Here is an 11,998-nt window from a genome sequence, read left to right as displayed (position 1 = left end):
CTACACCACAAGGGTGAATAACATACTTAGACCCAAGGTGAAGAGACCAGCTTTGGGGCTGTGGCGCATTTCCAGCTGAGCGGCCTAGCACACCTTTTGACATCTTTGCCTTCCTTCTGGACTGTTTTCTCATCTGCGAGGCTGTCTCAGAGTTGCTGTGAGCTGGAGAGCCAGCTTTGGGTTTGAGAAGCAGGATCCCAAAGCTACCAGGTTTGGGCCCAACAGCTCTCAGCAGGGTGCCCACTAGGAGCCCATTCAGCAAACCCTACTTCTTCTCTTCTGTGGGCCTCCAGGGCTTTGGGTGGGGCAAGACTCTTGTTGGAGGCCAGCAGGCTGGCCTGGTCATCTGAGTGGGACTGAGAAGGTGAAGCCCCTCCGCAGTTGAGCTCCGCTCTGTCTCTCAGCTAAGCCTGTGCCTGTGCTATTTAGCTCCCATGGCAATTGGCAGTGTTGCCTCTGGGGTACACTCCTGGACCGCCCCAGACTCTGTGTCCCCTGGAATTGGGAGTCACAGTCTGAGTCCCAAATCAGGAGCTTGATTTGGTTGCCGTGAGTGTTCTGTCCCAGACTCAGGCACAGCAGGAAGCGAGGGCGCTGGACTTTTCCTTCCACCATCAGATGGTGTGCAGAACCACGTTGCACATGTGGGAGGCTTGGTGAGCCAGCCAGAAGCCGAGGGTGAGCTCAGTGTGAGCCAGAGAGGAGGGAGGCCTCTGACTGGGCCTGGCAGAGACCCGACTGCTGGATGGTGAGGTTTGGAGGAGGGCAGGACAGAAGTCCAGGTGGGGATGCTTACAGACTTAGGCTAGGCTTCCCTCAATGCGTCAGCTAGCTGTGGGGGCCTGCACTCACCGACTGCAGGAACTGGAGTAGATGCGGCTGCGAGGAATGGAGCTACCTGTTGCCTAGGAGAGAGCCAGCTGTAAGGGAATGAGTGCTGCCGGCATCTTTCTCCTGCAGAGAGGCCCTGCTCTTCTCCAGGGACTCCCTGATGTTTTTCTCCCTGGCCTGTGATTGGCTGTCTAATGCCAACCTTTCAGCTCCAGTCTAACCTTTCAGCGCTGTTCATGGGCCCAGCCCCAGCCCAGGAAGACTTGGGGGCATCCCTGCTCCCATGCTGGACACTGGGCTGTTGCCCATGGTCCTTGCACAGGCCCCAGTCCATCCCCACTCAGAGCACTGTGCGTTCTTGAGGACATGCATTGCGTTCTCATTTCCAGAACGTGGGTACACTTTTTCTATATGCATCTATCTCTTGCCTCCTTGTCCCTTGGTACCCCCAGGGAATAGTTTTGGGCCTGCACCAGAGCTGTGCATCTGTTGTCTGTGAGACCATAGCACCATTGTTCCCTGATACTCTTGCTGTGCCTGCTTCCCACTTGACTTTCTTTCAGGTTGCCAAACCGGTCTGATGACTTTGAACACCTCGCTCTCCTCCATCTGTCTAGGGACTGCTGTCTCATTGCCCAACTAAGCTGGGGGAAGTACAGTACTCTCCTTCCACTGCAGGTGCCTCTAGGCTGAAGCTCCTGGATGAGGCCTTGCGATCCCTGTTCCCAATCAGCCCATTCTCAGTGCCCTCTCTGCCTCTCTGCTCTACATGCTTAGCCTCTCCCATGACCCTCTCTCAGCACCTAGGAACCTGTTTGGTGTCTTTTACTTTTGGGGCCCTCCTGTCGCAGCCATCTTTTCAGAAACCTGGGAACCCATTGTTGTGAGCAAAAAAAGAGACTATGAAGAGGGCTTTTGGGTCCATGGAGGTCTTACCTTAGCTCCAGTAGGCTCTGGGTGGTCCCATCCCTACAGGGAAAGAGTCGTGCTCCGTAGTACCCGTCTCTTAGTCATGTCTCCTGTCCCAGCTGTGTCCTGTAAAACAAGGAACACAAATGCAGGTGAGGTGGCTGCTAAGAACGGAGCCAGAGGTGGTGTGGGTGTTGTTGCTAAGACCTCTGAGACAATGAGGGAAGTGCAGAGTGAGTGAGTGAATGAGTGTGTGTGTCGGGGGGTGGGTGTGGGTGGGGATGAGGCATATGTGTCGCTGTAGTAAGCAGGGTGTGCAGTTTCTATCCAGGGACTCTTGGAGTAGGTAGTCCAAAAGCGGGTCTCAGGAGGACAGCTGGGCTGGTGGGGCAGTCATCACTAGAGGTGACTACCTGGCTTCAGAGGGCTTGGGCTTGGTTGATGAGATGATGGGGCTCCAAGCAAGAGATACTGAGAGCTGGGGCTGGCTGTACAGAGAGGAAGAGACTTCGTTTTTGTTGTATAGTTCTATTACTTGTGAACGCTCATGTGTGCTCCTTAATTTTGAGGCTGGTGGCACTGGGATAAACTCAAGGTCTGCTATTCAACACCCCCATCTGGTTTCAGGGAGAAAGATTTCGAAGACCCTATGTGGGACCACTAAGAGTTGGAATCAACTTGATGGCAGTGGGTTTTAGGTTTTGTTGACCATTATACCAGCCACTAAAAGGCATGTCCTGCACTCACAGGGGCAGTTCTGCCCGGCTCTATAGGGTCACTGAGTAAGCATTGAGCTGATGGCAGTGGAGGTGATGTTCCAGGGTTCCAGTTCTATGAGTGGTAACGTCCTATAGCATAATATGACAACAATGTCTCTAAGGGGAACCAGAGACCTATATAAACCATGTAGATGCATGGATGGACTTTGGGCTTCCACTTAATTCTAGCACCAATCTTAAGAATAATTGGATCTTATGACATGGCCCTGCTTGATGCTTGACCTCATGAAGAGATCACTGAAGATATGGGTGCTATAGCAGAATGTGGCAACCAGGAACTAGATCAGTATCAGACAGAATAGCATCTGGGGTCTTAAAGGCTTGTTTTCAAACAAGCAGCCATCCTAAGTGAGGCGTCCACTGAGTCCACATGGAAGAAGCACATCAGCCTGTGTGATCCAAGGATGGTAAATAATGAAATCCAAATCTAGACAAGGGAATGCTATCAGAGCTTAAATTGTGAAAATTTGTTTTGCAGAAGACTGTGGATAACAGTGGAAGCCCAAAATTCATTTGCATGGATTAAGCCACTGGTCACAGTTGAGGGATGTGTATAGACCTGTTATCAGACAGCATTGTAAAGTCTATTATGACATGTGGTTAGGTCAAAATATAGTACTTTTTCATTTGGTCTCCCTTTTGATCCATATTAAAGCTGTTTCAGTTAAAAAACAAAGTGAAGTCGAAATACACATGGAGTAAGCTCCTCGTGAATCCTTTCTGACCATGGACCAGGGGTGTAAATTTAGCCTTGCTAAATTCAGAATGCCCTGAAAAGTGGATTGTCACAGATGCAGTTAGGTTAAAATATAGCACCCTATCATTTGATCTCCCTTACAATCCATTTAAATTTGTTCTAGTTTTTAAATATTTTCTGCTTCCTTTTGGATTGAAATTTTAAACTATTTTACTGTTATTCTTATTAGCTTCTTTTGTCTATGTTTAAACATGTTTTCCTGTATATGAAATCCAGGGTAGGTAAATCTGCAGAGACAGGAACTGGGTTCTCGGTTCCTTGGGGGTGTGGCAGGGGAAGTTGGCAGGAAACAACAGTGGGTACAAGGAGGATTGAGGTGATGATTGTAGAACACTTCTTGATGTGATTGAATATTGCATGGTATGACGTGTGAATTATATGCCAATAAAACTGTTGAACCAAAAAAAAAAAAAAAAGACAAGAAATCACACCCTACAATAGAGGCACCAGACAAGTGAAAAAGCGTTGGTGCTAGGTTCTAGTCCATACATGCATGCGCTTCTTCCAAACAAAATGTGTTTAAACATGATTGTGAGTGGTTGCAGACAAGTTCTCTCAATAATGCACTTGTCTTGGTCTTATTATGAATGCCTTAAGAGACAAAAGTCCCTGAAAAGAGTCACTTCTGAAATGACTTGGGCCAGATCTAGTCAAGGCACAGGGTCAGCCCCGAAGGTTATGGCGACAATTTTCTGGAACATCTTGATAGATGTTCTCAAAGGACCCAGGATGGCGCTTGGAGGCTTATGATGAAGAAGTTTTAAGTTTTAAGTTTTAAAGTGATAAAGAAGTTTTAAGACAACGGAAAACTGAATTGGGAGAAAAAGGTGAGGGAAGTTGCACCAAGCCCATCCCGCCCCATCCTTTTCACAGCACCCTCGATCAGTCTGCTGGACTAGCAAGGGCTGTCCTGTGAACATTTTGTTGGGAAACTTGGCCCCAGTCACCTTAAAGCCAGTCTTGTCCCTTCAGACTTTTTGTTCAGCAAGCCCCAAGAGCATTGAAAAGGAACACAGTTTGGGTCCCTGGAGGACAGTGTATTGTAAATTGAAGAGGGCAGGTTTTGTTTTTTTTTGAAACCGGTTCAAGAGATGGAGAACATTGCCTTCAGAAATGTATAGGCTTAGATGGGAGGATATGTTGAGAAACAATGGCTTCACCTTTTGAAAAAAATTGAATAGAGATGTATATGATTTGTAACGATTTCTTTTTTTTTTTTGGTTGTTTTTTTTAATCGTTTTATTAGGGGCTCATACGACTGACTCGTATCACAATCCATACTATACATCAATTGTGTAAAGCACATTTGTACATTCATTGCCTCATCATTCTCAAAGCATTTGCTCTCCACTTAAGCCCATGGCATCAGCTCCTCATTTTTTCCCATCCCTCCCTCCCCGCTCCCTCCTCCCTCATGAGCCCTTGATAATTTTTTTTTATTATCTTGCCCTGTCCGACGTCTCCCTTAACCCCCGAGCCCTTGATAATTTATAAATTATTATTATGTCATATCTTGCCCTGTCTGACATCTCCCTTCACCCCTCTTTTCTGTTGTCTGTCCCCCAGGGAGGAGGTCACATATAGATCTTTGTAATTGGTTCCCCCTTACCAACTCACCCTCCCTCCACCCTTCCAGTATCGCCACTCACACCACTGGTCCTGAAAGGATCATCCGCCCTGGATTCCCTGTGTTTCCAGTTCCTATCTGTACCAGCGTACATCCTCTGGTCTAGCCAGACTTGCAAAGTAGAATTGGGATCATGATAGTGGTGGTGGGGTGGTGGTGGGAGGAAGCATTTAGGAACTAGAGGAAAGTTGTATTTTTCATGGTTGCTACATCACACCCTGACTGGCTCATCTCCTCTCCGAGACCGCTCTGAACAATAATTTCTTACGTTCACCTCGGATATCTTCTTTCTTTGTAGCCTGGGTGTGTCCACTGTGGTGACCTGGAGGGAGGAACTTTGCCCCAGCCCCCATTCTATCACCCAGATGGTCTGATCAGTTCCACTTTGTAATGGGCAGAGCAGGATAAATCTGAGATGTTCCTGGGGGGGGAAACACTGTTGGTAGGAACTGCATCATTGCTCTGAGTGCAGAGACTTTATTGATGTGCCGCAGAAGGGAGGCTTTTAAACATCTTCGCATCCCTTTAGTAAGGAAACAGTACACAAATGCATTGCACAACCCTGTCTTGCTACTTCTACTTCCTGAAAGATATATGGAGTTGAGTGGTTAAGGGATTAGGGTTTGAGCTAGGATTTTGGAGAAACTGTTTTTAGCTTGTCCTTGGAGTTGAGCCAGGCCTAGAAAGCTGTTGAAATAGCTTCCCTTAGCTGCTAAAATTGGGATCTATTCATAACATTGGGACCTTAAACCTTGCTGATACTGGGGCGGGCCCTGAGAAGGTACTGCTGGCTGCCCAGGACACAGGGGCTAGCGGGGGTGGTGGTTGGGTGGCATTTGGGAATGTAAAGTTTTACACCGAGAGGGTTTAAGCTTGGTGAGAATCACTTCACGTTTTCAGTTGGCACTCAGGCCTTCCTGGAAAACTACTTTCTTTCTGTTGTGGGACTTAGGGTGGAGTTGCAAGCTTGGGCTCTCTCAGCCTTTCTTTATCCGGGAGGCTGGCAGACCCTTCCGCCTTCCACTCTCCTCCTTCCTTCCCCTGCCCACCCCTCTCCCTTCTCCTCCCCATTCCTCCTCCTCTTTGTTCTGGGGAGCCACAAGGAGCTGCTTGTAGAATCTTTTGTGCCACTAGCCACAAGCATCAGGAGTTTCAGATATTAATTTAGGTTGAACGTATCTGTAAAACTATACATGACTTAAAAAAAAAATCAGAAAAACTTCAGACAGTAAAAGTGAAGTGTTTCCATCCCGGGCCCCTTCAGCTTTGCTCTCCAGAGGCCTTAGCCAGCAGGTGTGCAGTGTCTAGTTAGGCACCTGCACACCTCGCATGCATGTCCCAGTGGTGTGCACTGACTCCTCCTCACTCCACAGTTCATCTTGGGGTGGTTCCATTTTCGAACACACAGCCCAGCCTCTCTCACATGGCACGCTGCCCTCTGTGCGCCTCCGCCGTGACGTGTGTCCTCAGCTCCCATCTGTGGGCACCCAGGAAGCTTCCAGTGTGCTGTTTCTACAAGCCACGCGCACGGCGAGTGCCTTGTTCATGTTGAGCCTCCGTGGAGCAGGGGCCTCAGGTGCCTGGCAGGAAAAGAAGTGCAGTTTGGTGCAGAGAGGAAGGAGGAGTGTGTCTGAGGTTTTCTTCTGGAAGGATCTGTATTTCCACCCTGAGGGCAATTAGAGCTGGGCGGACACATCGTGCGGTGGGGGATTGGGGCTAGTGTGCTGGTTCAGTGGGCCCACCTGTCTCATGAGCGCCCCCGGCACCTGTTGTTTGCAGCCCTGGCTGTGCCCCGTGGGTCTCAGCGCCTGTGCGCTGGGGCGGATGTGCGTGTGAGGAGGCAGTGGAGGCTCTGCAGAGGCAGGCAGGTGGGCTTCTTTGAGTGAGCAGTGAGCTGCCCCCCAGCGGTGTGCAGAGCTTGGGCACCCTGAGGCTGAAGAGTAGGCTGGGAATGGCACGGGCTTTCAGAAGTCAGGCTCCCCTGGGTGTGGTCCCTGCCCCACTGGGCTCAACTACCATTCTGTGATTTTTAAAAGATCATCAGAGGTACCTGACATAAATAATAAATGGTTTTTCTGTTTTGAGCAGGCAGCTTGCATTCAGTACAGAAGCATAACGTAAGACCACATGAGGGTTTTTTTTTGCCTCCTGGGACAGATGACGAGGGAGGGAGATGTTTCCGGACTGGGACGTAGGGTGCACTTCAGAGCCATCCACTTTCTCCTGGTGGTTCCCCCCTTCTGTGGCCACCATGTATTCCGGACTTGTGGCTCTCGCTGGCAGATGCTCCCTAGATGTAAAGGTGGCTACCATGCCCCTGGCATTGTGGTGCTGAGGCCAGTTTGTGCCCTGTCCCCTCCCCCACACATAGAGAATTTCCAGGCACTGCAGTGCACGCAGCCTCTGAGAGGCCCAGGGCGCGTCATGCCTCTAGCTTTGTTACAGACAGGCTTGGGCCTCTTCAACAGGACTCTATTGTAGCCCTGGCAGCGAGGACTGACCTGGGAGGCAGAGGCGGTGGGGCTGGGTGTGGATAGTGAAGCTATTCATGGGCTCTGCCCTGGTGGGGCCATCTAACCTCTAACTTCAGAGAGGGGAGAATGACCGTCCGCAGGTCAGCTCAAGGGTGATTCCTAGGAAGACATTGGACATGTTTCTTCTCCCTATGCTTTTTGCCAATTTTGACACCAACTGGTCCTCCCCTGGCACTTTCTACTTCTAGGTTGGGTTCAGTGTCCACACAGAACTCTCAGACCACACTCATGATTATGTGATTAATGAGGGAAGTAACAGGTTACTTATTATTATTAGCAAACTATCCACTCTCCTTGGTGGACTTTAGGTACCTTATTTGCACAGCCCCAAGCAGTCATTTGGTGGGATGCACCATGGTTGCAAATTGAATTGCTAACACTTCCTAACCACCTGCAGCTGTCCAGGAGAAAGATGGGGATTTCTATGCATCCATAGAGTTACAGTCTTGAAAACTCAAGGGGCATTTCTACCCTGCCCTATAAGGTTGCTATAAAGCCAGCCTCCACTCGATGGCAATTGAGTTGGTATTTTTTGATGGCTCTATGGGCCATAAAAGTAACTCACTATACTGCAGATGGCTACCACGCTCATGCCCTTCACGCCCACTCCCACCCCCCTACACATATGTAGAGAATTGCCCCTCAGTGCATGCAGCCCCTGAGAATTCCAGAACTTCCCATGCTCACGGCTTTCTTGTGCGGGCTTGGGGCCTCTGTGAAATAAATACACTGTTCTATTGTGGCAGTGGCAGTTAGGGCTGACCTGGGAGGCGGAGGGGGTGGGGCCTGGGGGTGGAGAGTGGAGCTATTCAGGGGCTCTGTCCTGGTTTCCTGCTGTCTCCCATTGTGCGATTTTGGGGGGGCAGGGTGGCCAGCGTTGCTATTGTTGCTGAATCTGGAGCCCATTATGCTTAATAGAAGCCTGTCCTGGCCCCTCCTTTGTTCTGTGGTGCTTAGTGAGCTGCCCGGCTCTTGCTCAGCCGCTGGGTCACCATCCCTTGTGGGTATCTCTGCTAATCTCCCCTGTCCCCATCCCTGGCACGCCCTCCCCGCCCACCACAGTTTACAGTGCCCACCCCTGCCCCTGTGTCCCGAGCCCCCTATGAGCAGCTGCATAGTGAGTGGAGTGTCAGGTGCCCTGCTTGTTGGCCAGCTGCCCACTACCCTCCGAGTGGGTTCTGTCTGGGCTCTCCTGGCCCAGCTGTGTCCTTGGGTGAGGGCCAGGCATATGGCTGGGTTGCTGTCAGTCTCACAAGTCCCCTCTTTGTGCCTTGGTGTACAGTCTGGGGTATCTCTGCCCCGACAGCCATGCCCCTTTGTTCTGCACCTCTGGGCTCTTAAGCCTCCCAGGGTAGCAGGAGGCTCAGCTCTGGTGGAAGCTTTTAGGCATGAATCTTCCCACCCGGAAAAGGCCTGGAAGCCTCCTGGTGTTGTACCTCTAGCGTCCTTTTAGGAAAGAGCTTTCCCCCCTTTGCTCTGGCTTGGCCCTCTGTCATTGCATCAGTGGTCCTGACTGCACGGGGACCTGCCGGCCATCTGGATGGGTTCGTGGCCTCTGGGGGTGTGGTGTGCTCGGCATGTGTGTGTTTATGTGAAAGGGGCTATGTGTGGGTACTCGAGCTCTCACTTTGCTTCCAGCAAAAAGTTAGATCTTCCTCCACCCCTGGGTCCTTCCTGAAGACGGTGTAGGAATTAGCCTCCGATGGTCGAGAAACTGTGTCTTTTCCAAATTTTGGTCTGGGGTGGTTGTGGGAACTTTTTTGCAGCTAAGGGGTACCAAACTTTACCCTTTTAGATCTCAGTACTCTCCCCTCAAATCCCCCAAATCTACATGAGCCCTCTGAGGTCCCATATAGAGCTAAAAAGCCCCCTTCGTGCCACCTTCTGATACCTCTCTCTGGAGATGTGTCCACCTCTTACCCAACCTGTCCTGCTTCCAAACCACAGCAATAATTAGAGCCACTTGCCTCTGACCTGCAGAGGTGTTTTGCGTAGGAACCGGGAGCTCCCACACGTCTCAGGTTTTGCATTTTGCTCTTTGTCCGCCAGTGCCCTCTCTCTTGAGGCTGGTTTACCCAATCTCTTAATCAGCCACAGACTGCAAGGTAGGAAGTCGTCCCGCTCTGGCCAGGCTCACAGCTCTGGCCAGGCTCACAGCTCGGGCTGTCCTCATTTATTTCAGCAAATGATGTAACATCTTGAGCTCAAAGCAAGAGCTCAATGTGCACTGAAACCCTGATAACCCTTTGAGGGTATGTGGACCCAGGCGAGGTTAAGCACATGAGTGAGGGACCTAAGTTCTGGGGAAGGTCAAGGAGGGTGCCCCCCGGGAGCATTTCTTCTGCAGGTTCTTCCTGGTGGGAGTGACTATCTGAAGGCTCCCTTGGGGGCCCACTGAACCTGAGCCTAACCCCGCCCTAGGGCTGGGTGTGGCATGGTCTTCCACTGCTAATGATAAAATAGCCTTGCTTCAGCCTTGGAATTCAGACTGACTTATTCTGGAAATGACATCTTACGTGGGGGTGTGTATGTGTGTGTTTGAACATGTTCTTTTATAAAAGCAACCAATATGAAAAGAATGTAAAAGCTTGTTTTATGCTTGAATATCTAGTTAACATCTAAGGAATCATAACTTTTGAACTTACCAGTCTGGCACCATAGTATGTGAAAATACTACAGTGCTGCATATAAAAGCTAAAATAATAAAACTCTACCAGCTTAGAGCCTAAGTTCCAGTAATAATTACACTCCCTGTATTCTTTTATAATCTAAAATTTCAAAGCCATCCATCTTCCTCAGTGCTTTGAGGGAGCAAGCAAAATATTCATATTTATTTTTAAAATTAAAAATGTCTTCTTTCAAAGCTGATGGTATCCGGCTATCAAAAGATACAGGGTCTGGGGTTTTAAAGACTTGCAGGTAAACAAGTGGCCATCTAGCTCAGAAGCAACAAAGCCCACATGGAAGACGCACACTAGCCTGTGTGATCACGAGGTGTCGATGGGATCAGGTATCAGGCACCTAAGACCCAGAACAAAACCATACCCAAGGTGAATTGGGGGGGAGGGGACGGAGTGAAGACCCAACGTTCATCTGTAGACAATTGGATATCCCCTCACAGAGGGGTCACAGGGAAGGGATGAGGCAGTCAGGGTGCAGTATAGCACCGATGAAACACACAACTTTCCTCTAGTTCTTTGGTGCTTCCTTCCCCCCCCCCCCCAACTATCATGACCTCAGTTCTACTGTACAAATCGGATTAGACCAGAACATGCACACTGCTACAGATAAGAGCCGGCAACACAGGGAAGCTCTCACTTGGTAGAAAAAGAGATTGCGGCCCCAGATCCCGAGGCTGCAAGAGTCAACAAGACTTAGAGGAGGAAGAAAGAGAGCAGGAGGAGGAGGCACAGCTCATCCAGGAGCGCCTAACCCAAGCCCTGCAAGATGATGTTTTTGGAGTCACCTGGGTAGAGGCCTTTGCAAAACCAGTGCCCCAGGTAGATGAGGTCGGTACACGGGGAGTGAAGGACCTGACCAAAGTTTCAGTGAAAGAGAAGCTGAAGATGTTGCGGAAGGAAGCACCAGAGCTCCTGGAGTTGATAGAAGACTTGAAAGCCAGGTTGGCAGAGATGAAATATGAACTGGAGCCATTGCTACAGATGCTGCAGCAAGGACTTATTCCACCCAGAAAGGGAAGCCAGTACCTGAGGGCCATGTACAACCTCAACTTGAACTGCTGCTCTAATAGTAGTTTTTATTTGATCCTGAAAGCTAGGAGGGCACCTGTACATGAGCATCCTGTCATAGAAAGGCTTGCTACCTACAGAAATTTGATTAACAAACTGCCTAGTGTAGACCAGAGGCTGTCTTCCGAAATCCGTCATCTACTCAAACTCAAGGATGGGACTGGAACGAAGGGACTGCGTCTTAAAGTAAGTCCATGACGCTAAGCCGAAGTCTGCCCCACAGGCTTGAGCTGCAGCCTCTGCTGCTGCAGGTGTTTCCAGTGACTGATGGTGATGCAACTGCACTGAAGTACTGTAAAGAAATGGAAGACCGGGAGATGCTGAAGACAAAGAAAGAAGAAAGTAGCACCGCAGAGCAGGCTCTCGAAGATCCGAAGGCAAAGAGAGCCATTACCTATCAGATTGCTCAGAATAGAGGGCTTACACCTAGGAGAAAGAAGAGTGATCGCAATCCCAGAGTGAAACACCGAGAAAGGTTCAGAAGGGCCAAAATTCGCAGAAGAGGCCAGGTTCGTGAGGTTCGTAGAGAAGAGCAACGTCACAGTGGTGAATTACCTGGCATCCGTGCTGGAGTTAAAAAGAGCATTAAGCTTAAATAAAGTATTTTGCTTACTCTTTTTGATACTAAAAAAAAAAACACAAACAAACTACAACAACCAGAAAGAATCAACCCAGCACCTGGTCCTTCCTCTCAGAGGGGGAATGCGGATCTTTGTCAAGACCCTGACGGGCAAGACCATCACCCTTGAGGTCGAGCCCTGTGATACCATTGAGAATGTCAAGGCAAAGATCCAAGACAAGGAAGGCATCCC

The 11,998-nt window shown here is 49.7% G+C and overlaps 1 pseudogene; it reads left to right on the top strand.

Moving 5' to 3' along the window:
• Positions 1 to 7,503: 7,503 nt before the first annotated feature.
• On the top strand, positions 7,504 to 11,785 carry LOC101651708 (annotated as a pseudogene).
• Positions 11,786 to 11,998: the final 213 nt, after the last annotated feature.

Source organism: Echinops telfairi, unplaced genomic scaffold (genome assembly GCF_000313985.2).
Source record: "Echinops telfairi isolate 266 unplaced genomic scaffold, ASM31398v2 ScPeMD7_2010;HRSCAF=2546, whole genome shotgun sequence".
NCBI lineage: Eukaryota > Metazoa > Chordata > Mammalia > Afrosoricida > Tenrecidae > Echinops > Echinops telfairi.
This window is presented reverse-complemented; position numbering and strand designations above follow the sequence as displayed.